The 26,557-nt window shown below is 44.4% G+C and overlaps 2 long non-coding RNA genes across 4 annotated transcripts; one reads left to right on the plus strand and one right to left on the minus strand.

The window, feature by feature from the left end:
• Positions 1 to 184: 184 nt before the first annotated feature.
• LOC102553527 (uncharacterized) lies at positions 185 to 10,695 on the minus strand. 2 transcript variants are annotated; one of them, XR_589904.4, is made up of 4 exons: positions 7,791 to 10,695; positions 2,633 to 2,840; positions 1,229 to 1,327; positions 185 to 342 (listed from the first exon to the last, which is right to left on the minus strand). It is a non-coding gene; the product is annotated as an uncharacterized LOC102553527 (long non-coding RNA). The 2 variants fall into 2 exon arrangements; XR_005497826.2 differs by lacking the exon at positions 7,791 to 10,695 and adding an exon at positions 5,554 to 6,361.
• LOC134484981 (uncharacterized) lies at positions 7,237 to 26,287 on the plus strand. 2 transcript variants are annotated; one of them, XR_010062847.1, is made up of 2 exons: positions 7,237 to 8,188; positions 25,740 to 26,287. It is a non-coding gene; the product is annotated as an uncharacterized LOC134484981 (long non-coding RNA). The 2 variants fall into 2 exon arrangements; XR_010062846.1 differs by having other exon boundaries at positions 7,237 to 8,180.
• The last annotated feature ends 270 nt before the right edge of the window (positions 26,288 to 26,557 follow it).

Consider the following 26,557-nt stretch of genomic DNA (forward strand, 5'->3'; position numbering starts at 1 on the left):
CAAGTCTCTAGTGTTATCATTTTATGGGGCTAAGGGAATCTGAGTGGGTGGTAACTGTCTTTCACAGGCTAGCCACAGTGGGTGGATGACCTGGGAAGTGTGAGCAGCTCAACAGCAGGCTGGCCTCAGGCACCATCGAGGTGGGTGAGACCTCCCATGCCAGTATATAGCCGGTTTACCATGGTTTGTTTTTTAAAACTACATGTTACACCATCACAAGCCCATCAGCCACACCACGTTCCAGAGATGGTAGTAAGTGCCACCAAGTGCCTGCATGTTGCTTCTGAAAACAGTCCATGGAACCTTCCATCTTCCTTCTTTCATTTGGTCCTAGGGCTTATCCTAAGAAGAAAACATTTCCTTATTGAATGTCTGTTTATTTTGTTGTTTCACTTTTAGAAAAAAGTTATTGAGGATTGAAAAAGTTAGTACACACCATTTTCTTATAATACCTGTGTTACATTTTGTGTATAATCACGTAATCGCTGTGGTACCTGGTGAGTGTAGATATGTACACAAATCCTTGGTCTTATCACGAGAGGAGAAACTTTCATCACCTCCAGGACTCTGCTGCTACCTTAGTCATATTGTCTAAATAGAACTTTGCATATATTGAATATGGATGGATCTTTAGTCATGATGGGGCTGTATTTCTGTAATCTGAAAATATAAGTCAAAATGCATTTTATGCACTAAAGTGACTTAATAGCCTCTGAATTTTAAGGGGTCATTTGGATCAGGCAATGCTTTCATCTAAGAGAGTCTGGCATGGAATTCAGGAGCTGGCTTCTGTGTGGAAAGAAAGTCACCCACGTTCCAGCCTTGTGCTAATGACGTTTAATTGAAGGTTCTCTCATGGTAGCTGTGTCTAGGGGTGGGGGGGCGTTGTCTATTGCCACTGGGTGAGTATATTAAAATGTCTCTATTTGTAAAGTTCTGCTGACTAGTTGCATGAAGTTTACAGAGGAGTTCCCCCAAACAGTACTTGAACATCTCAAAGCTATCACACGTTGAGATTAGGATCTGGCTGGTCCATGTCACAAGCATGCACAGGGCAGACATTCAGATTGCCCTCCATAGTGGAATGGCTTGACAGTGTAAGCAAAGCGCTTGCTCCCTTCAGGCCAGTAGCTATGAAAATGTCATCTAATGGTTAAAAGCATAACACACAGGGACTGAAGTGGGGCCACCAGCCACACAGTGTTAACACACTAGTGAGGCCTCTCACCTGCATGTCTGTCTGTCTGTCCATCTGACTGTCCATCTTCACCTAGGAAGCAGGTAACTTCCCACTATGGTCTCCACAGGAAACTCTCTAGAGCAAACCCTGAGGTGCCACAAACAAAAGAAAACAAAGCCATGCTGTGCGGTGGTTGTGCCTTTGTTCAGAAGCCAAATCAATATGCTTCATGATGGCAGCCTTAGTCCCATTCAGGACACTTTCCTCACTGCCTACAGATGCAAAAGCCCAGAAGCCATAATGTGTTGCTGACAAGAAATGTCCCAGTATTCCACAGGCCTCTCTATTTTGCTGAACTCTCAGACATCAGCCAGTTGAAGAATACCTGAACAAACATGTACTCATCCATAAATTATACTCTTTAACATATACTACGTATCCCACATTATACCAACATTGTATATATTTACATAGATATGTAAATATTCTATATAAAACCATGCACACATATATTTGCATATTAATCTTTGCCATATCTATAGTATGTTGGGTATATACACTTACTATAAAAATTATATCTGTATGTATATGTGTATATATATATCATATATATTTCATATTCACATGCACACACATATATATGTAGATTTCATACAAGCTACACACCAACTACTGTATATTGTCCTATAGCCACCCAATTGCATACAATGTGTATATTTTCCTAACCTTTGAGAGGGTGAACTGCTATGCTTCTTCCAGTGTAAATAATGCATGGGAGTAAAATATGGACTGCCAAACTCAGGCAACAATTAATTATACAGAGGATAAATCCTTCCTTCCAAATGACTAATGCCTAGTCCTTTGTGCATAAATGTTTCTCTGGATTCTGTTTGAACTGCTAGCCTCATAACATCAGATGGCGCAGTCAGAATAATTTTCATTAGAAAAATAATTATAGGTTAAATATGGTTAATAAAACATTAACTATAAATTTGAATATTTTAAAAGCATGTCCACCTAGAAGCAGGTTCTAATGAATTTTGATGAAAATACCATGATTACTTAAGAAAAAATAAACAGCCCCGGTTATTACACACAATTGTGAGATGGACGAATTACAGAAAACAATTTTAACTCAGAAATAATTATTCTGGGAAATCGGCTTGGTAAAAATGAATGATAATAGGAAAAAATGTGGGAGGGAAATCTTCAGGGATGATGGAACATTCTAGGCCCATGAATCTGTAGGTCCCTCAGGACGGAAAGTTCAAAATCATATGAAAACGCACACTTTTGTTCAGCCTTGCTGTTAGGCTCCCGCTGACTCAGAGTAATGCATCCGATGGTGCAGAGGCTCCAGTCCAACACCAAGGCTGGCCTGGCTGTAGAGGGAACTCCCTCTTGTCTTTTCTCCACCTACATGCTTGCTCTCCACATTGGCTGAGGGCTTACCATTGAGACTTCTCCAGTTTACATTGTCTGTCTTTCACTTCTTTCATGAAGCCTCAACTCTGACCCTCAGGTCGGCTTCTGATTTCCATCACTTTGGAGACTTGGTGTTGGAGTCTCCATGATGGCAGCTAGCTTCCTGGATACGCTGACCTAGGCTGCTTTCCATGCTGACTCTCCTCAGTAGTATGTCCTCTTCCCCCTTACTCTCCTGTCAATCACAAAGCCAGTGAGGGCATTAGCACTCCTAGGTGTGTCAGAAGTATCTTACAAGGTGTGTGTGTGTGTGTGTGTGTGTGTGTGTGTGTGTGTGTGTGTACGCGTAGAGAGGTGGCTTGCTTATCTCTCATAATTTCTTAGTTTTCCAAGTCTCCTTTTGAGCTCTTGCCTGTGCTTAAAGCAGACCACAGGACTCCTCCTTGGGAAACAGAACTTTCTTTCACACAATGGCCTGTCTTCAAACTCTGCTCCCCCTTTCCTGTCTGTCTTAAATCCCCCCCCCCATCACTTCACACTCTAGTGGGAAAGACTTCCTTTCTCCAAGGCCTTTTACTAGGCTGTCTGGAACATTTTCCTCGTTTGGACTTTTACTATCCTTTCAAGGCAATTTAAAACGAATAGCTATTTCATTTTACTTTATTCTTTATTTGGTGTGTCAAGATGTGCCCGCTGGTCCAACAGGGGTATAGGCATTCTGTAGCAACCAACCACTTTCTGACTGGATTGAAAGCCCACTCTTCTAACCACCTTGGGTTTTTATTCTATTTACTTTAAAAAAAATTCATGACTAGTCATGGGTATCCAAAGTCTGTATCTTGTCAAGGTCAACGGTGTTTGACCACCATGGCAAGGACTCTGTGTTTGCCACATCCATCTGTACTTATGGATGCCACACTGCACCTGAGATCAGCCAGCTGTGCAGGGAGAAGGTGTTCATGCTGAGGTGGGTGGACACCAAGCTGTGAGAGGCAGCTTCCTTCATGATCAACTGACCCTCACAAGTCTTCCTGTGCAAACCCTACTGCAAAAAACAAACAAACAAACAAAACAAAACAAAAAACCAAAACAACCTTTGACCTGTGTCCCATGCAGCACCTGTGCTCCCCAGCTCTGCCATCACGCAAGCCTCAGGAAGTACCTACATGGAGAGACACACACACTCCCAAGTACCACACAAGACCCTAAAGGATGCAAGTCCGTTAAAAAGTAAAGTCACCCAGCCAAAGTCTCTGAGAACAGGAAAAGGATGGATTCTTCCTGTGCCTCCTGTTCTGTGAGGTAGAAAAAGGACGAGACTCATGCTTTCCCCTATTTCTGGGCAAGAAACAAAGTCAAGAGTCAGGACATTCCTGCACAGGAGGAAGCAGCAGGCTGGTAGGGATGTCTACTGCAATGGAACCCAGGGTCTTGCACAGAATGCCTCTTATCCCACAGAGTGCCAGAATTATCTGTCCAAGAATGCTGAATTCAGGGCTTGCAAATCCTGAATCCGATCTTCAATCCGATTGCTTTAGGGATGCCCGTTTTCAATGGGAATGCCTTACCCAATTCCCGCAGAACGAGAGACTTAAACTTAGGTGACGAAAGCTCTTTGTTTTGCAAGATCAGGCCAAGGAAGATGGTAGGTGACCTTAAACAGGCCAAGGAACTCTCGGGTGTGGTTAGGTGGGTTCATAACTACAGATCTAACTCAGTGCTCATCTGTTCCACAGCTCCCCAAGATGAACCTGCAAACAACAACTGCCCCACCCATGTCTCCTAGAGTAAGTGAAAACAGCGGCAGACTTGGCAGTGGAGAAGACTTATTGGGCAAGACTTGCACACAGACTCCTGCCTCCTAAAACATCTCACCAAGCGTGGGTGTGCAGGTGAGGGTGTGGGTGGGTAGGTGGGGTGTGGGTGTGCAGGTTGGGGTGAGGATAGATAGGTCAGGTTGTTTAATAGACTAGTTGGGGTGGTGGGTCATTAGATGAAAGTTTGAGAAGGCAAGGAAGTTAGTACCCATATTCTCATGGTCTTAGCCTATATCAGTGGTTCTCAACTAGTGGTTCTTGGTCCCTTGGGGAGTTGTATATCAGATATCCTGCATATCAGATATTTACATTACAGTTCATAACAGTAACAAAATTGCAGTTATGACATAGCAAGGAAAAAAGGTTATGGTTGCAGTCACCACAGCATGAGGAATTGTGTTAAAGGATCACAGCATTAGGGATGTTGAGAACTACTGGTCTACATACTTTTAAATAGGAGTTAGATGTGAGAATTCATTTTGGTCATCTAGCAACTCTGGTTCATTAACCCATCCCTACTCAGACTTCTAATAGTCACAAACACCGTCCAGGAGACAGTGCTTCCGTAACTTTACAGTGCTGTACTGGGATGTGGGAGCGAGCTTCTGGGCCATGCCTTTGTTTCAGGATCATCCTGGCAGGAGAACTGAGAAGGAAACATGTTCAGAAAGTTCATGGCAGGGAGCAGGGCACAAACAAGATACAGAGCCTCATCATACTGGTCTTAAAAGTACACTGAGTATCATGTTTTGCATTTGTGTGTTTTCTTCTGTGTGTTTGTGTATCTGAATGTCTGGGTCTGAAACAGTAGATGCTGAAGACACTTAGAGAGGCATGGAAATATCCACAGTTTAGTTGCCAATTTTTTTTTTTTTGGTTATTTTATTGTCAGGCAATCAGAAGCATATGACTTAAATTACCATAAAATTCATGTTTAGAATTTAATGAAAACTGTCTTTGGCAAGGATTTGCTTGGTGCAATCAGAGAGGAGGCTGGATGCAGACCTACAAGAGACAAGCATGCAGCCCCCAAATGCTGGCAGCAGGAGGCATAGCTCAGCTGCCTGTCTGCCCCATGCTTCCAGTCTCCTGCCCAGTGACAGGGCTTTACCTGGCTGGGCTCCCACTTACCATCATCAAGAATTTCTGCTCTGCTGCCCCCTTCTGGGAGCCTCCAGCCCCAAACATTCATTTGTGGGTCCCACAGGAGAGATGTATATAGTGACCACACACCCTCATTCGTGGGATCTTAGTAGAACACACTGATAAGTCCTTCTGGGTTGCCATAGTTCCCTATTTTTCTGGACACTGTTTGTGGTAGCTGTGTATTCTAGAACTCTGTATAGCTCCCAAGAGCCTATATTCTCCCTAGGGGATCACAAAGCCTGTATCCTATTGTACTTCCCTTATATCTAATGAAGATACAATGGGAGGCCAACTGCTGTGCCTATCTCAGTCCAAACCCCATCATTCAGAGTGGTCACTATATAAACAAGAATCAAAAGACCTCACTCCATGGATTAAAAAAATAAATGAGGCCCAAACATGTCATCCAAACCTTCACAGAGATGCTTGCTTATAGCACCCAGGTACATTTCGATGCTCACAGATGTTCAATTTCCCTCTCACCTGCTGTTTTAAGTTGTCCCCTCCCATAGCACAAGCTCTCTGAGACCTTGTGGGAGCTGCCCAGAGCATGGAGTCTTTATGCTGCCCAATCTCCTTGTTCTCATAAGTTAAGCCTGGCCTGCACACCGCATCATCTATTTTCCTGTACTGTTCAGCAGGATCATGGGCAGGCTCCATTGCTACCATGGTGACTTGCTATGTTGAATTAAGCTTTCACCTCTAATCAGGAGTTGCCTTATGACATAGGTGCTCTACCTGTTCCCGCCTAGGCAGGAGGTGCTCTGTCAGGGATTGGCAGCACTCACTCCAATGAAGCATATCTAGAAACGCAGGACTACTCCCACAGGCAAGCTACATGGACAAACAGATCTCACTAAACCCTTCTCTATTCATTGCTGGTAACATCATAAGAAGGTCCCACGGGGTGAGCTCATTTCAGTTCCAGTGACAAACACTAAGGCTGGACCCTGACTGCAGAAGACTTACTGAAAGAGAATAGAGATGATGGCCAAGTCATCAAGTCATCCCAGTCAGCTGACTAAACAAGGAAACTCTTCAACAACCAGCTCTTGCTCCTACAGTGTTTGCTATTTGTGGTTCTGGAAGTGTTAGCAAGAGTGACCTTGACATTGTCAGCAACCGCATGTGGCCACCAAGGAGTGTGATATTGTATGGATCCTACTTAGTTTGGAACATGGGTAAGGAAGAGGATCTTCAGTTTGCTTAAATCTTCTCTACATGTGACGTCTTGATCTTCACAGTAAAATTAATGAATTTGCTAAAGGCAAGAACAGGTTGTTTTTATGAAATGGACTAATTGTTTGTTCACATAATTCTGCCAGGTGGTTCACAGTCCACCTAGATATGCATGATATATCAATAATGGGGATACACAGAGGGCATGATAACTCATAATAACAAACATTTTATTTTACTTTGTAATATTATTATTTAAGATCAGGATACATTAGTTATCATTACAATGCCATAAGGAATTCCTGGCTGAAACTTATGGATTAAATGTATATTTCAGCTAATGGCTTGAGAGAGTTAAAGTCTATTGTGACAAGAAGTAAAGAGAAGACTGGCTTAGCCTCCAACAGCAAGATTTCCTTGACATGGCTGTTCACATAATAGAAGACCAGGAGACCCGCAGCAACCACATGGCAAGTATAAGCCCCAAAACCTTTTCCTGGCAGCCTGCTTTAACTGCTTTATTAAATGCCACAGGGATGCAGTCGGGATACATGCGGCACACACACTCAGTGCAAACAAACTGCAATAAAGTCCTACAGTCAGGTGCCATGCCAGGCTCTATGGATTGTTGTGTGAGAGTGTGGGTGAGACTAGAAGAGTGGCACTTAGGAGAGGAGGCTAGGACTCCAGCATCCCCTAGTACACACAATCTTTGCTTGACTGTCAGTGTCCTCCAGAGGACTCTGGGGCTGACCTAACCAGGCTACAGAGTTCTTCATGATTTCAGAGATGGAAGGGGATAGCCCAATGGAGTGACAACCTCTGCCTTTGGCACTCTCAGTTTGCAGCCTGAATGTAGCTCTCTAGTCCCCTTGTAAGGTGGCCCCTCTAGAAGAAAGGCCACCTGGAAGCCACATCAGGCTGTTTTTCTGGTTGGCTGTTACAAGCTCTGCAGTTACACTTTAATATGCCACATGCCATAAACATGTGATAATAATGTAAAGGACCACATGTATTGTAATTAGTGGCAAACCAAAACTTACCACTAAATTGCTCTCCTTTTAACTTGTTGTTTAGAATGATCCTTTCTTTCTTCCCTGTTGGAAAGCCATTTTCTGAGTGAAAGTTGCCTCTTCCCATCAAGTTTATCCATTTCACTCTTCTTAATTCAGAGAGTTCTCTCTACAGAACAGAGAATCCTTGTCTGGGTCTTCAATCACATTTGCAAGCCCTGAAGTTCTAGTGGAATTATCTAACATCTTGCCCTGGCCAGAGCATAAGACCTTCAGGAGTGTGGAGTATCTGCGTGGCTGGTTCTCAGCGTTCTCCATATATTCGCTCTCAGCGTGGAGTTTCACTGAATTCAACGAAGACACCTGAAACACCTGCCCTGTGCCATGTGTGGACATGATGCCTCTGCATGATCTGAAGAGGTAAGCAGGTGAGCTTCAGCAACGCTGTGAACAGAGCTTCCTGTGTAGGCTGAAAGGGCCATCCTACGACAAAGCAATGATACCCCACCCCAAAATACAAACAAGCATGTCTCATGACTCCCTGAGCTACCATTCACATTTTTTCTGTAGGGAAAGCGATGACTTGACTGTGCCCCTTCCTGCTTGTAACATCCATACTCTGTCCCACAACCTAGGGCCCTGTGTGCCTTGCACCTTGAAGCTTCTGGAAAGAGGGTGAAGGATGAGTGAGCACTGTGAAGATGGTATGAGTGAAACCAAGCCAGATTCTTACCCATCTGACACAGCTAGACTCTTGCTGGCTCATTGCTAAATAGATGGTGGCATTGTCTTCTCTGCAAGCTTCCTTTCAGCTTTGTAAGAGAAGCCCCAGGAGGCTGAGCATCTTAAAGAGACTGAGGGGAAAACAAAAAACAATGGAAGGTGCCTTGCTTTATAAATGGCCATATTATTCTTAGTGTGAGCCTCTGTCCTGGAGCCCTGGAAGGTGCTGATTTGACACAACTTAATGAGGCAAGATCAATGGCCCTTGGAGTTACCAAGTGCTGGACAGATGTTCCTGGTGGCCTTACCGTGAGTCAGAGTCCAGGTGGGACTTGCTACTGCTTGGGGCTTGACTGAAAAATTTCCTTAACAATAGCTGAGAGTGAAGAAAAACCCTGAAGTAGGAAATGAAAATAGTGGTAAACAAAGGAACCATGGTTTTAAAGAAAGGGAGACAGTCTGCTAAGTGTGGTCTGGGTCAATCTGTTTCTATTTCCAAAGGGAGGATGGTATGTATGATGTCATCTCCATCACCTTATAGGAGTTGACACTCAAATCGCAAGTGATTCCAATTGAGAAGCTAATTTCTAAATAAGCATGCCAAACAAAACATCCTTCCCATCCACTCACTGAGCAGACTAAACACGGGACACTTCAGATAGCCAAGCCCGGTAACGAAGGCCCTTATAACCAGGGAGGGTCTTTAGCTTCTGATGAAGTTCTATAGTGAGCGCCAACAGACACATTGGCCCTCAAGACTTGTGTCTCAGATCTGCTGTTGTGTGAATCCCAGAATGTCAGGTCTCATTGCCAAGGCCCCAGGAAAGGTGCACTGTGTCATCATAATGATGTTGGAATCATGATGATGTGGCCATTATCGTCAGTTCCTCAGACAGATGCAGGAAGGTAGAGTACTAAGGTCTGTAAATCTGTCCGATGAAGCTGTTTATCCTCATGGTGATGATCCACAAAGAGACCATCTATCATGAGAGGTGTTCCCTGTACCTACCTCCTGGAGTACAATGAAGAAATGTATGTAGCCTTCTCTGTGGTTCAGAGTGCATGTGTGATCTTGACCTCTAGCCAGTGTGTCTGACAGACAGTAACCCTCATCCCAAACATTTTCATTCTATCAACCCAGCGCCCTCAGTTTTGAGAGACATATGGAGTACCCCTTCACCAGGCGCACACAGCTCTATGCATGTATGTCTGCATACAGGCCTCTGCATGTACTCTACATGTCAAGTGTAAACATGGGTCTCTGCACAGAGACATTTGCACACAACCCATGCACAGAACCCAACACATACATCCCTGCCTATACATATTCGCATATAACCATATACATTTAACATACATACTTGGACACAAAGCTCCCAAAACAGCCCTGGACACACTCGGGTAAAACTCGTCTTCATATAAACCTCATCACACATCTCTTGCCACTCACAACATCACAGATTCTGCTCTTTGTGACTTCCCCAGGACTCCTAACCGCCACACACTTAGGCAGGTAGAGATAGTCTCATGGCTCATTCTCTCAGGAAGCAAGGTAACTTGGCATCAGACATATGCTCCTGAAGTTCAACAATGGCCACATCACCATGATTCCAACATCATTATGAGGACACAGTGCACCTTTCCCGGGTCCTTGACAATGAGACCTGACATTCTGGATGCACCCAACAGCAGATCTGAGACACAAGCCTTGAAGGCCCAGCTGAGATGTCTCTGGCTGAAGCGTGAGGGTAGTATCATCTGACAAGTCCAGTAAACACAGTTTCAGTGATACCTCGAGAGGTGAATGGGAGACTTCCCAGAACTCAGGCATTTAGAGTGACCTTTTCATCCCCAAGCCATTCACTCAAATGTCTAGACTCATGGCACCAGTTTCAGCTGGCAAAATCGATTACTAGTAAGTCTCTTTCCGTACAGTCACTGTCAGGGCTGCTCCGATACCACTAGCAAGTGGTTAGGGGCCTCTCCATACAAGCTTCAACAGAGTTCAGGGATTGGGAGGAAAATCAGTTCCAGATGATCTTGGACAGAACTCAAAAGCAGACCCAGGTCTCCTAAAGTGCCCTGCGTGTGCCTTCACCTGATTTTCCCTGTGGCTTCATCTATCAGCTTCTAAAGTCCCTTGGTCCTATACAGAACTCTCTCAAGAGCCTTGCTCCAGTAACAGAGGCTATCTGAATACTAGCAGCTTCTAAGAAAGCAAAAGTATGTCTCTCTTTTAGTCTCTCAGATCCGGAACAAACCTGTCGCCCCTGGGGCGTGAGAAATCTTTATTGGTGACTTATATTTCTCACACCTCCTGCCATCTCCTCCTGTATTTTCTCCCCAGAGCAAGACCAAGGTGTGAAAAGCATAGAGGCCCCGTGCCATTCTCTCAAGAGTGAGCCAGCCTGCTAATGTGTCAGACAGGCCTGTCTCTGATGTGGCTGCTGGATTAGGAGAGGGCTCACCTGACTGGTGTCACAACAGTGGTCAGTCTGTGGAGTAGACAACACTACTCTATGCTTGGAATAGGGCAGCCCAGTATTCAGGCTGCTTCTTCCTGGGTTCAGGGTCTGAGGCCCTCATAGCAGGTAATAAGGACTCACTCCTCAGAGCAGGACATTCTTAGCACAGAATCAGTTGTTCTAGATAGTTCCCTTAATGTATAGATCATTGTGAGGCAGGAATGGTCACTAACCAGGGACGAAACATCAAATGCCACCTGTCTCAACATCCTATGTACACAGGCTAACAGATGTAATCTGCCTGATGTTTACCCAGATGTTGGCCAAGGTGTGTGTGTGTGTGTGTGTGTGTGTGTGTGTGTGTGTGTGTGTGTGTATTCTGTAGGGTGTGGCTCTGAAGGAAAATTTAAACTGAATTCTGGGAACAGTTCTCCAGGGATTATCTCCTTGGAGACCCCAGCCAGTTTCTTTGAAAACAGCAATGTACAAAGCCCAGGGGCACCTTGAATAAAAGCCAAGCCTCTCTATCTGTGAGTTCCAAGCCTCTCTATCTGTGAGTTCCATCTTCACATAAAGTTTCCAAGATAGTTCTCAAAGCTTCTCATTAAGTACAGCATTAACAGGGACTTACATCAAGAGATACTGTATGTAAAGAGCTAATTTTCACTGAACCCATATTCCCAGTGACAAAGGTTACCTGGCAGTGGGTCCCAGAATGTCACTTAACTGTGTATAACTGTGCTGTTTCCATGTCCTTGGCTACCATGGAAAGTCATCAGAAGCCTTGAAGCTCAAAGCGACCAGATATAGTCTTTCATGGTCACAGAAGTCCAGACTCATGGTTTCTGCAGGACTATACCTCCATAGGCACCTTCTTTATCTCTGTTTAACTCTGGTGGCTCCAAGTGCTCCTGGGCTTACGTTGATCATACTTCAGTCTCTGCTACTGCAATTCCCCAGCATCTATTCTGTGTGTCTGTCTGTTATATGTCTTCTTACCTGTCAGTTTGGAGGCTATGTAGGCTATCTCCCCTCCTTTTCACAATATACCTATTTCTGACTGCTGGACAAGTTGAGTCCCCCTCTAGCTCTATTTGTGACATGAAGGTAAGAAGCCATTGATGTTGGATGCCCTCAGATCAAGTTCTTTGATAATTAGTGTCCTCTGGAAGAGGCTTTCTCAAAATTGAGTCCAAAGGATTCTGTCACCATCTCTCTGAGGTCACAATTCAGCCACCAGGTCTGTACACATAAGGACCAACATAGTGTACATGCCATGATATGTCCAAAACATCTTCAGTATTGTCCCTTTCTTTGTCCCCTCTATAGGATAGCACCTTCTTTGGAATGCACAGTTGGGGAAGTGAGGCAAGCACAAGTGTATTGGGACTGCTAGGGAAAAACAGCCTCCTCTGTAGTTTTCGCTGTTTTCAAATACTTATCAATTATACAACAAGGTTGTCTATGCTTGACACATGAATGCCTGACTGTTAAAGACGGAGGGTGTCTGGAACTCCCAGAGTAAAAGAGGGTCTGAGCTGGAAGAGGGGCTGAAGACCCCTGTGTGTGGAGAGTAAACATGGATGGCTGTTCTCGGGCAGCCACTGCTAAACTGGACATCAGATTCTCCAGCCTCATGAAGGGAGTTTTACACCTGGGATGCTACATGCCAGGTATGCCCCTGGTTATTCATGACTATCAAGAACCACTGGGGACAGATGTGGGGTATACCCCACATTACCTTTCAACAGCAACTCAGATTCTTCTGGGAAACCAGAAGTGGAAGAGTGTGACAGACAGAAGAGCCCAGAATCCCCTGGGAGCATGAAAAACAAGCTGGGAGAAGTATGAGTAATTAGGACTTGGAGTTGGCAGAAAGATGCTGCCAAGCAATTCATTAATATCCTGAGTCTGAACAGTGTCTTTTCTCAGTACCTGGAAAGACCCATGGGGCTGGAGGAGGGATAAGAAAAGACATCAGGCTGAGGGACTGAAGGTGGTCTTGCTGTTGACTTTTATTCTCGCAACTGAACACAAGCTCTGGAGCACTGTCAAGGTGAGAATGAGGGTGTGAAGTCTAGTTCTGCCTACCTCATAGCTTCAGCATACGGAGATGTCTGTCGATCACAAGGAGTCACAGGGAAGTCTGTGGCAAAACTGGATGGCCATAATTAAAATACTTGTAGTTAAGCCTTGAGATCTCAGAATGAGCCCTTCATCTGCCCTAAACTGAAAGGCTAGGGAACCTGGAACTCTACCTTACTGATGTGAATGCTGTTTGATTGCAGACCTTTCCAGACACTGAGGTTCAGAGACACTTGGAGGTCAGTGGGAGTGCCTTTTCACCTCTCATGTTATATATAAATGTTTCACTATTGATATTTAAACCTCCCAGAATTTGAAAGTATCTTAGAATACAAGAGGGTCTTTTGTTGTTGTTGTTGTCGTTGTTGTGTTGTTGTTGTTGTATTTGTTTTATTCACATTTCAAATGTTGTCCCCCTTCCCAATCTCCTCTCTGCAAAGCCCCCATCCCATCCTCTCTCCCCTTTCCCTCTATGATGGTGCTCCCCTCCCCACCCACCCACTCCCACCTCACTGCTTTAGCATCTTCCTTCATTGGGGCATCATTCCTTCACAGGACCAAGGCCCCTGCCCTGTCCCATTGATGCTAGATAAGGCAATCTTCTGCTACATCTGTAGCTGGAGCCATGGACCCATCCATGCATACTCTTGGGTTGGAGCTCTGGGGAGTCTAGTTAGTTTATATCGCTCTTTCTATGGGGTTGCAATCCCCTTCAGTTCCTTCAGTCCTTCTCCTAACACTTCCATTGGGGTCCCATCTTTATAAAAGGCATGAGTAAGTTGAATAATGTTCTTGATGAACAGCCACCCCTCCAAGGAGCTATGCTGGCATGTGTGAAGATGTATTGGCTCTGCCCATCTGGGTCTCAGCTGCTTCTCTGCAGGACTTCTGTGACTCCGGCAGGCTTGGGTGTCCAACACCACTGAGCAGGACACCTGTAGGTCAGTCTCTAAAGACAACAAGATTTACCTGACACGTTCTGGGACTGAGCTACTGTAGGAGTGGGGCTGCTACATCTGCAAGAACCCAGCTGACAAGTGAACTGGAGGGCTCACTCACTGTCTAGTGGTGTTAGTGTATGCTTGCTATTTTGAGATAAACTATCTCTCAGTAGACTAGCTGGCCTAGATTTGATGTGTAGCCTTAGCTATAACATTCTCTAGCCTCAGCCTGTAGTGTTCTAGTATCACAGATATGCATCATTCTACCCTTCTGGCTTCCAGATGATTTTGTGAGTGAGTAGTGAGTGTGAGCCACAATGGAGGTGCGAGCTTCCCACCTGAGTCTACTAAGGAGTGGCTTCAGTCCTCATGACTGTTTGCCTTTCTGCTTTCCTTAAAGTAAATGCTACAGGTAGACATTCTTCTTAGGTGATGGTTAATTTGGAAGAAATTGAAATTTGTATTCAGTCACAATCCGGCTAGAGCTATTAGGATCCAGAAATTGCACCCTCAAGTGCACACAGAACACTCCTGATGTGCACTTCATGGGCCATGTCAGGCTTCCTTCAGGGTTGAGTCTCAGCCAGAGCTGTCTGATCAGCCACATTGCTGCTGGCTGGATTTTGGGTTTGAGTAAAATGAGTTTCCAAGAAAGACAAACTTTCACTAGTGCATGAAAGCTACTTCTCTGCTTGGCACCTCCATAAGTCTTGCTTCAGAGGGAGGCAGCTCTATAAGGGTTGAATTTCTCCTGATGTCTACACTGTCTCTGACAAGGACTCTGGGCTTAGACCCATCCCTAATTCCACCATGGAGCCACAATGGAGGTGCGAGCTTCCCACATGAATCTATGTTCCCTGTCCACAAAAGTGTACATTTGGGTAGCACAACACACTAGAACTTTTCCAATTGCCATGAGAAACATCTAACAGAAGCAACTAAGGAAAGGAAGGGTTTGATATAGCTTAGTCTATGGGCAGTCCATCATGGAGGAAAGTAATAATAGTGGAGGCAGGAGACAACTGGTGACATTACATCTAAAATCAGGAAACAGAGAGATGAATGCTGATAGATGAAGCTTGCTTGCTTGTCTCCTCTTCCCCCTCTTCCTCTTCTTCCTCCTCTTTCTCCTCCTTCTCTTCCCCCTACTTTCCCTCTTCCTCCTCCTCTTCCTCCTTTCTCCTCCTCTTCCTCCTACTTTCCCTCTTCCTACTCCTCTTTCTCCTTTCTCCTCCTCCTTCCTCTTCCTCCTTCTCCTCTTCCCCCTACTTTTCATCTTCCTCCTCCACTTCCTCCTCCCCTTCCTCATTTTTCCTCCTCCTCTTCCTCCTCTTCCTCCTCTTTCTCCTCCTTTCTCCTTCTGCTGCTCTTCCTCCTCCTTTCCCTCCTCCTTTTCTTCTTCCTCTTCCTTCTATTTCTCCTCTTCCTCCTCCTCTTCCTCCTTCTCCACCTCTTATTTCTCCTTCTACTCCTACTTCTGGAACTCCAGGCCAGAGAATGGTGCCAACACATTTAGAATAAATCTAGAAACTCCTTCCTAGACATATCCAGAGGTTTATCTCCTAGGTAACTCTAGATGCTATGGAGTTGTTAACATTCACCATCACAGATGGGTTCAGAAATGATCTGCATATATTTCAAGGAGTGTCCAAGTATTCATATAAGATAAAGGACCATAAGTTTTCTGTACATAAGATAAGGCCTGTGGTGGTTTGAATAGATATGGCCCCCATAGACTCATGTGTTTAAATATGTGGCTCAGAGTGAGTAGGTGCTATTAAGAGGTGTGGTGCTGTTGAGTAGGTATGGTCTTGTTGGAGGAAGTGTGCCATTGTGAGGTCTCCTATGTGCAAGATACACCCAGTGTAACTAACACAAAGTCTCCTGCTGTCTGCGGGTCAAGATACTGAACTCTCAGCTCCTTCTCAGCACCATGTCTATCTGTGTGCTGTTATTGCTTCCTGCCATGATGTGATAATGATGGATGAACCCTCTGAAATTGTAAGGCAGCCCCAATTCAGTGTTTTCCTTTATAAGAGTTGCCATGTTCATGGTGTCTCTTCACAGCAGTAAAACCCTAACTAAGACAAGGCCTCAGAAGCTCTAAGTTATGTCTTAATTTTGAATGCAACGTAGCAATCTCCATCTAAAGATGAGAGAGCATAGTGATGTCTTTGAATATTGAGTACTTCCCAAAAGCATACTTGGCTCTCTAAAGGTGGTGAGGCACAATGGAATGTCTTTAGGCCTTTAATGATATGTTAACCAGTTAGTTCTTATGGTTATACTTACATGACAGGGCCACCAGGTAACAGAGAAGTGGCTTTAAATAGTCTATGTATGTTCATGACAGTGCTTGTAAGTAAGATTAATGTTTGAAGCAGCAGAACAGTAAAGCAAGGGGTTTTCCCTATGGTTCTCACCTCACCTAGTTGTTGAGGGACTGAGTCTCATGAAAGGCTAGAGCTATGTTATGAATTCTCCAGTTGTGACTATCTTTGAATTGGGATATTGTCTTTTATTGCCTACTTAAACTGGGACTAGAACTTAGGTCATCAGCTTTTTTGGATTTCCAGTTTTCTAACTGCATGACTAGGGACCTCCCTCCCAACATTCAAGGGTAGGTAAATTGGTTGGTCTTACTAAGATTCTTCATATGGGTTTATCATATACAGAGTTTGGCTCCCCAGTGCACTTGTGTGTGGAGGTAACCTTTCCCTGACAGGAGAGGAAATGGGTGAGCTCCCATATCTCTGTGTGTATGTCTCTCTGCTTTTGTCTCTCTGTCTGTCTATGACTCTCTCTCTTCTCTATCTCCCCCTCTCATTCAATTTCTCCTGGTCTTGGAACTCCTGCCCTTGTTGAAAAAGCAGGGCAATGGACCTGAAAGTATATATATATATATATATATATATATATATATATATATATATATATATATATATATATATATGCTTTGCTCCTCAAGGAGGAGACTATGTATATCAGCCAGATTTTTGTCACTATAAAGTTACCTATAAAGACATATACCTAAAAAGTTATCTGTAAAGACACATACCTACAAAGAAACTATAAAGTCATAAGTAAAGTTGGAAAGAAGCAAGGTTTATTTTGGCACATGGACTTGGAGGTCTGTGTCTGATATTGAGGCCCTGGTGTTTATCATGCCATAGTGGGAATACATGGCTTGAGTAATGCTCATCTCATAGTCTAGAAAAGAAAATGGAAAAGAAGAGAGCAGTGTCTTGTAACCTGCTTCAGTTCATGCCTCTAATGACTCAAATGACCCCCACTGTGGCCTGTCAAAGGTTCTATCACCCTCTCCTAAGTTCTGTCACATTTAGGATATTCTTCCCACCCTACTTCTACGTAGAAATTCCTTCTCTTTGGAGAACATTCCAGATGCAAGCAACAGTTTCAGAAATTCCTATCTTTAAGATGGATATGACATTTTTATAGGAAAATTCAACTGTAAGGAACAACTTAAAAGGTATTCTGGCTGCTAAATGTGCATCTGTACACTACAGCAAAGATAGAGTCACGGCCATTGTGCTTCTATCACTGAGGCTAGGGAACCATCCCAAACATTGACACTTGACATGCACATTCAGAAGAGGTCCTGACCTCTTGGAAGTTATCTTTTCCAGTGTCTTCCAAATTACCAACTTTTAACATTAATCAGACCACCCCCTTATAAAGAAGAGACGATGATTTTTCATATGACTTTATGTCCTTTCAACAGAAAGATTCTAGACTTCCAAAAATCTCCATTCCTGTTTGATAGTACTCAGGCCTTCCAATCTACACAGGGTTATTAATATGTGGTTTCAGATAATTGTATAAAACAGGAGCTTGCCGGCTTTTAATTTCTGAAAAAGAAACTGGGCGAGGCTGCCTTTCTGCAGAGATCCTGTCTGCCTAGAGCTTTGCATCATGCAGACTTCAAAGAAGCCCCATATGAAGGAGTTCTTGGGTGGCTCAGGCACCTCAATGTCTTTAGCACCAGAGCGGCTGTATTAGCATTGTGCTGGCTGTGAATTCCTAATTGTATAAATTGCAATGCAGAGTGGACAAGTGCTAGGGAAAATTGGGATTTTTGCATTCTTCGAAGAACCCAAATATGTAAACAGCCCATCATGTAGAAGGAAGTGTGTGTGCCTCTTATTGAAAAGGGAAAAATAATTTAGAGAGATGAGAGGATCGCACGAGGGAAAGCTGATATTCTTCTGCTATAACGGATAGCCCCCAAGTTGTAGAGGCCATTATTTCATGCATTTTCAGAGCAAATGAACTTGACAGATGGCCGTGTCACCCAAACCCCCACCTACCAACTTGATTATGCAGAAAACAATACAATAGAAAAGAAATCATTACTGAAGGAACCTGGTTAGTCCACAGAGGGCCGGGGAATGCAGAAGAACAGAATTACAGTGGTGGAATTGAACAGCAAGAATGCATTTAACATAAAGTGGGTTACTGCAAGGCAATCAGTCATGGCTGAAGCTATTGTCTGGGCTTGCTTGCATGGTATATGAAGTAATCCGTCATCTCCCACAGAATTTATGCTTAGTTTATAGGAGAGAACTACAAAGGTTGCACCAGGACATGTCTGGGTAGTCGTAAGTGCCTCAAGTGTGGGCCCCAGAAGTGAAACAGTGAGCCCTTTAGGATGTTCTAGTGTCTCCTGTGTCACAAGATGTTTCTAGCTGACATCTGCATGACAGTGCTGCTTGGGAGAGTGCAGGAATCAGCTCCAGCCTGTGTGCAGCCAACAAGCACATCGAAGTACCAATGGAGGAAATGGGGTCAGGGTCAGGGCTTTCCAGAGGTTAAAAAACAAGACTGCTGTAAATTTAGGGTAATCACATTGTCTGTGCCAGTATATGTTCTTAGAATGGTTGACTATAAATACACAAGGATTGTCCCTGAGTAACAATCACAGGTAAATTGCTCAATTGTGTTATGCTGCACAAAGGGCAATATTACCTAGTGTATAAGATAGTCCAGAAAGCCTATTGACGGAGCTGTTGGCAGTTGGTGACTCCCAAGGGAGGAAGATTCTTTTTCCTTTGGAGGAATAGCCACTGCTAGGACTATGTCCCACTAAAGAACCAACACTGACTTTTTAAGAACTTTTTATTTCTCCTGCTGCCTTCCTGAAAACTGGTGGAATTTAACCACATTTATTCCCTTCAGAATGGTTTCTCTCCCATTTCAAATACCCTCACTGATGCTCCTTAGAGGAAGCCAGCAACATTGATGCAGTTTGTGCATAGCTCCGGAAAACAAAAGGCCACCTATGCACTTTGCATTTCCGCTGTTCCAGAACCCTCTCCTAGTGGAGATGGAGTCAAGTCAGTCAGTCTGAGGTCTCCTAGGAGATGATATACTTCCATAGCAAGAGACTGGGTTAGTCTCTCATATGTTGATATTTAATACAGTTAACAGTTTGGTATGTTCAGCTAAGTATCAATTATTATTATTATTGGGCTTTTTAATCAGTCTCACATAGCTCAGGCTGACTTAGAATCTGCTGTGTGGCTGAGGATGGCCTTGAACTCCTGATCTTCCTGTCTCATCTTTTCAGGTGGAATTCCAGTGAAATTACAGATGTTCACTGCTATGGGCAAGTCTTAGGAATTATTTACAATCTGGAGAACATTAAAAGAATTTTTTTTCTTTTCTTTTTTTCGTAGCTGGGGATCGAACCCAGGCCTTGCGCTTGCTAGGCAAGCGCTCTACCGCTGAGCTAAATCCCCAACCCCTAAAAGAATTTTTGAAAGCATTATGAACCTTCCATTTGTGTCTCTTCTTTCAGAGGCAATCAGTGGTACTGGTTTCCTCCCACACTTATCTAAGGAGAGATCTCTTGATCCTATGATGACAGCCATTAATATCCATGTCACAGTAAAGAGAACAAAATTTGTTCTAGATTTTTTTCTGTCACCGAAATAGCCCTGTTTTGAAATGCTAGTCATCCAGGCATCTGTAAGAGGTATCTCCAGATCCAGAGCTCAATACAGAGTAGAGTCAGTGTTCTCCTCAGCAGCCCACAGGAAACTGCATTTGCTATTCATTCTGAACTGTGTGTATGTGCATGCGCATTTGCAAAGTGGAAACGCTGCCTGCTGTGCCAACAAAATAGTAGGACCTGGAGACACGGGATCCTAAGGCTGTCTGATACTAGAGAGATCTCCCTAAACTCTGGCAACTGATGGTTTCACAGACATTCCATATACATGGCTCTGAGACCATGTAGGAACAGCATCTTCATGCAGAGAAACACTGGAACTTCGGACCAGGTGGAAAGGGACCCAAACCCTACATGGAGAGTCATCTGGGTGGACTTCCACTATTGAGAACAACCTTAGATCTTCAACGGGGCTGAAACTCCAGTCCTCCTGTTTTAGCCTTCAGGATGGTAGACTATCCTGATATACCACTCCTGGTTATCAGGGAGTTTATCCATGGTTCCCAGAGTAAACATTCTTTACTTCCATACAGGCCAGATGCTGAGTTCATCAGCCTGATTTCTGGGGGACTATGGGAAACACAGCTTCACTGCCTACTTACTGCATGCCCCACGTTTACCACAGACCTCACCCCGAAGTCCATGGCTCCTGTCCATAGTCTCCAACTTCCTCTAGCCAAACCTCTCAACCTGCTTGCTTTAAGTCTACTAATCCCAGAATTTGCATCTTAAATGCCTCCAAGTACCATTCATAGAAACATTGGTCCCTAGAATGTGGAGTCAGGATATGGAGGAATGTTTAGGGAGTCAGGCTCAGTGGAGGGAAGAAAATCACTGAGGAACTTACTTGACTGGGAAGTTTATATTCTCAATTATATATCAAATTATATATTCCTAATGCCATAATCTGCCACAAGGTCAAAACAAATAGAACCAATGGATGAGGGGATTTACACTCCAAGATGATGGGCCACAATAAACCCCTTCCCCTTTTAAGTTGATTAGCTGAAGGCTGGCCCATTGCCTGCCTGTGACTCTTGTCTCTGGTTAGTGCTTTCCTATCTTTCCTATACACAGCTCCTGAATTTTCCTCTTCCTTGAGTCACAGGACTTGAGGTCCAAGGACTGTTTGTTTCACTTTTTTCTAGCTCTAATATGGACCCATCTTGGTTAGACATGAGCAGAAGGCTGACACACTCTAACTACACATTAAACCCCACAGCATCTCCTACAACATGGTGAATGAATCCCAAGCCTGCCGTTCAACTCTGAGAACCCTTGGCCATGGAGGGCCCTGAGTCACAAATAATAGTCAGTGGTCAACTTCAAGGGGGCTATATGGCCCAAGCATTTCCCCAAATGTCTGTATGTTGACACCTTTCCTTGAGAACGTGCCAAATTCACCTGAAATTCAAAACATAAATAAGTCTGTGTTGAAGAATGAAGACTGCTTTTCCAGGTCCAGAGCACAGTGCCAGTAGTTAGCGATGCCACAATGACTGTGGAAGAGAGACAAGGGTGTTTTCCTGATGGTTGTCTGTCTGTGATGGAATAGAAGCAGGGACTCATCTTGCTGGTGGTCTGTCTGTTATAGACAATGGTAGAGTAACCATTATCAGGATCTCAGAAGTTACCAGAAAGATGGTCTGCCAAGCATGTCTTGCTCAAAGAGCGCTTCTTTATATCCCTTCCAACAGTCTACACTCAGTCTACACTTCTAGATTGGACTGTGAGTGGCCTCAGGGACACATTCTGTCTCTTGCAAAGGATGTCAAGCAATTGCTAATTGAAGGAGAAAGAATACCAAGAGGACAGAGCTCAGAGACTGGAGCAGGTGGTTTTTGCTCATCATGAGTCATTGTGTGGGGTCTATACACCAGTGAACTCCTGTCTGGTGAGTTGGGGACAGTAGGTGCAGGTCATTGGAATGCATACCTTCCTTTAACAGATAAAGGGGAAGCTTATTCACTGAGTCAGAAGCAGAGTTTCTCTTATGGGTTCCAAACCTGACTTCTCTGGTGGTAATGGCTAGTCTTATTCCAGGTACTGCACCTTCAGTCAGATTAAACAGACAGTGTGGCCACAGTGTTAACTGCACTGTGGATTAATGATATTTTATTTCAATTGTCAGCCTGATGCCATTCATGAGGCTCAGCTTGGATATATTTCCAGACAGATTTAACTGAAGAGAGAAGACTTATCCTAAATATGGGCTGTCAGCATGCCATGGCTGGAGTCCCAGACTGAAAAGCAGAAGAAAGCCAGTTGAAAGAGAGAGCAGGCATTCCCCTTCCTTTGATTCCTGGCCAGCTGTGATGTGAGGAGTCGAAGGAACATGACCTCACCACCATGAACTCTGCCATCCTCATTCACCAAGATGAACTGTACCTCTTCAGACTGTGAGCCAACTCAACTTTCCTCCTGTGCTTCTTATCATAGTGTTTTCACCACAGCAATGAGAAACATAACTAATACAGGAGTCAATGTTTACAGTCATTAGTCTGAGTTGTATATATTTAGAGGAAACCTGGTGGGCGGGTTTCATATGGTTTTCATAACAAACCATTAAACACCAGGCAGCACAAATGATACTGACACGTTTATTCTCCTTTAGCCCAGGAGGCTGTCAGTCAGGAATGCTTTATTTCCTCCACAGGCTCCAGATGACACTGGTCCTGGCTCATCCTACCTCTAGACTCTTGTGCTGTCTGGTCCATAATATATCACTACATGTTTCTCTCATCCAAAGCCATTTAGGCATCTTCTCTAAACTTTTCTCTGGACCTCTAAGATGTGTTCCACAAGACACGCATGTTGAGGTCTAAACCTCACTGTCACCGTGTCAAGAAAGAATAAATAAGATTAAAAGATGCCATAGGTGTGTGTTAATCCTCAACTTAGAACTATAAAGTCCCTTTGACTAAGACAGCTATCTCAGAAGACTGTAGGAGCTACGGAGAACAGTTCTCAGTCACATATCTCTGATGGGAAGTGCTTAAGCACTGGGAGAAAGTAGAGATTGTCTCCTGTCAGGGTTCAGGTGTGGGTTCATCCAGCCTAAGGGGTTCTCCCCAGCTCCATCCACATCTGTATATTCCCTATCCCTCTTCTCTCTCTCTCCCCTCACTCTCTCTTTCTGTGTATGTGTCTCTCCAACCCCCTCTGTTCTCCCCTCTCTTGTGTTTTTCTGTCTCTATGCAGCATGTCTTTTGATCTGAGGTTAGTAACTTTCGGGTGAGCTTTTAGCTGTAGGCTCTCATCAAAGTCTTGTGTTTTTTGGTAATCTAGAAATCTCTCTACATGTCTGTGAAGCCAGAGCACCTCGTGCTTCAACTTGCAGGAACTGAGGCTGTTCTCATCAGAATGCCAGAGCAGCTCTGAGCGCTGCAGAAGGCAGGAGTCTAAATTCCTTACTTCACATTTTCATTTCTCTTCCACTCAGCCCAGAATCCATGATGAAGCCCCAGGTGTCCTGCTGAAACCACACAAGCAAACAGACCTCTGAAGGTGTTTCTGGAAGGACATCTTGGGGTTGAAGTTAAGGTTCCTCCTATCTCCTCTGAAGCCCACATTCTGCTGAGCATCCCCAAGGTTTCCCAGAATGGCTTGACATCACTCCTTTATTAGGTTATGTGACCACCCAATGACTTTGGAAACTTGAAGTGAATGCCCAACATGTCCTCTAGTTGGGCAGGCTGCAGGGTACACACTTGGACCTTCAGTGCAGTATTTATACTTAAATGCAAATTAATTCAATTCATCCTGAATTTCCTGATGATAGCCACATAAGAGCACTCTATCAGAGTAATAGTCACACTCTGTGTGCCACTTTTCTGGAGTAAACAAGTGTTCAAACCCTGCCTGGGCTTTTTGAACAATAGAATCCACTCATTGGGGAGAGGTAGACACAAAGTTCCTTTTTACTTAAGCACGTGTCAAAACTTATCTATCTGTGTGACTGTCTGTCTTCTATCATCTATCTATATATCTTCTATCATCTATTTATCATCTACCTATCTAATCATCATCTACCTACCTTTGTGTGTGTGTGTGTGTGTGTGTGTGTGTGTGTGTGTGTGTGTGTGTGTGTGTGTATGAATGAGATGTACATGAGCTATGGTACAGGTGTGGAAATCAGGGGCTAACCTTGGCTGTTGGTTCCCACCTGCCGTGTGTTGGAAGAAGGATATCCTTTTTGGGTTCGCTGTTGTGTGTGCCAGGTTAGCTGTCCTGTCATGAAAGCTTCAGTGGATTCTGATATCTCAGCTTCCCATCATGCCCTAGGAACACTGGCATTATGGGCTAATATTTACAGGTCTGTTTTCACATTTGTTATTGGGATTTGACCTGTAGTCTTTACATTTGTGTGGCAAGCACCTTACTGAGCGATCTCCTAGGCCCCAAGTTTCTACTAGAGAAGTCAGTGCTCAGTGAATAGGGCACAGATGTTACTGAGTAGATGCACTAATTCTTTCCAATGAGGAATGGAAATATAAAAGAGAGCTTGAGGCTCCACACAATTATCAAAAAGCCAGAGCTCTTAATTTAGTAGAAGAATGCATACATGCACAGCTAAGTCATTTCCATAAGCTTGGAGACTAAGCCATCCTAGGACCCTGGTCCACAGGCTCAGCCTAGGTAGCCTGTTTATTTGAGAGCTGAGGCTTACACACAAATTCATATCAAGGTTTCATGGAAGAATAGATATCAAAGGTTAGATGTCTCAGATAGGAGGGACTAGGCCTGCCTAGTCTCCAGGCAGATTTAGAATCTTGGACCAGCACCCTTACCAGTAGGTTCCTAGATGAAGCAGGTAGGCTCCCCAGAAGAAGTGGATGGAACCCCAGCAGAAGGAGACGTATGAAGCTCGACACTCAGCAACCAGCTGCTGTAAGGAGTCTGCTTTGTCCCTGAGGTTCTGTAGTAGGGATCATAAGAAAGTGTCATGGTATTAGCAGAGCTTGACTTTCTCATGGTAACCTCTAGATGCCTGTGTCCCCTTCAGCCTGCCAGAAGGCACTAGGAGCCCAGTCCTTAAAATGTGGCCTCACAGTCCCCAATCCTCTTTTCTGCTCTGGCCTGTACTCACGTCTTCATCTCCAGGCCAACCATTCAGTCATACAACAGTTCATGACCATGATTAATGGCATCAGAATTGTACATGTTCAGAATATGTTCAGACATGTCACCTCTTCTTGTTGGGCCTATAAGCTACAGGGTGGCAATCTGCACAATGGTGTATAATTGTAGAGAGAAACAAGCAGGCAGAGACAGTCCCTGGGAAGAGGTTAGCAGCTAGTGCTGAAGGTCAGAGGTGTTTGAATAGCAAGGGCAGAGAGGGAGCACAGAAATGCGTCACCCAGACAAGGGTGACAGGTGGCATTTGGGACTGAGTGTTGAATAGTTGATAGTAGCCTGCCATCTGTACCCACAGGCCAGGAAGACTAGGGGTGACAAGAGTAACAAAGAGAAATAATCACATGTACCTTGTGTGTGGAGGGGATCTCAGGAGCCCACTTCAGCTGGCAACAGAGAGAATGTAGCTTGGGTGGAAAGAGGTTCAGGAGAGGGTGGTGTTAATAGCACCTGTCCCTTGGTGCATAAAGGAGAGGAGTCATAGTCTGTAGAGGAGCAGAATACCATGAAGGTTTCAGGAAGGGGTGACCTGTGCTTGTTCAGAAGCAACCTCCTCCATGTGGTGATCCTACCAGCCCCTCACCAGAGCAAAGTTGTAAGGATCCTCAGTGTAGAAATGTCTACTTAGACTCACTTTCAAATTCATTGTTCATTTCAGAATGTTGTGTGAAGGAAAGCACTCATCAGTGTCCTATCACCACCACATAGGCATTCCCACCAGGACACTCTGAACGTACAGCTTCCCTACAACCACGTACATAAACACTGGTGGAGAAGCATTGAAGCCATCACCCACAGGACAGCAGCACCATGGACTCCCTCAACAAAAATGTTTTCTTTTCCCAAGGATGAATACTGAGAGAGAAAATAACTACCGGTAAGAGTGTCACAGGACAGCCAGAGCCCCTGCTGATCCTCAACGCACATGAGGCAGGCTGCAGGACAGCCAAACAACTATCAGACGTGTGCTCTGTTGTGGCAATAGCACAGGGTTAACTGCATCGGAAGCAGGGCTAGCTGACCCCTGCCCTGCCATCACCTGTGACAGTCATCCCTACCCTAGAGCATTCCATTACTCTATTCTTCCCCCCTTTGCAAGGCAGCTGAGGTACAGGGCTACAGAGAGTCCAGAAGAGATTCATCTCTGCCCAGGGCATGCGTTTGCCCGACAGTAGGTCAATAAAGCCATCTTCATATATCCAGAAAGTGTGTCCTTGTGGAGGAGCCGGGGACAGCTCGATCAGAATAACTTTTTAAAAATAGTGACATAAGTATCTATCATTTCACTATATATGAATTTTTTAATATTTCCAATATAGACGGTGCTGAATGTGGAATTTCAGAAGATAAGGCTCCACTTAGCCTGGGGGCCTTTTGATTCGACTAAAGTGTTTTTTATCAGGTTTCATCAGCCTTATTGGAAGATGGGGACAGGGCCTTATTGGAAGACGAGTGGAAATTTGTCAAGCGTTTACC

The sequence above is a fragment of the Rattus norvegicus genome, chromosome 1, assembly GCF_036323735.1.
Source record: "Rattus norvegicus strain BN/NHsdMcwi chromosome 1, GRCr8, whole genome shotgun sequence".
NCBI lineage: Eukaryota > Metazoa > Chordata > Mammalia > Rodentia > Muridae > Rattus > Rattus norvegicus.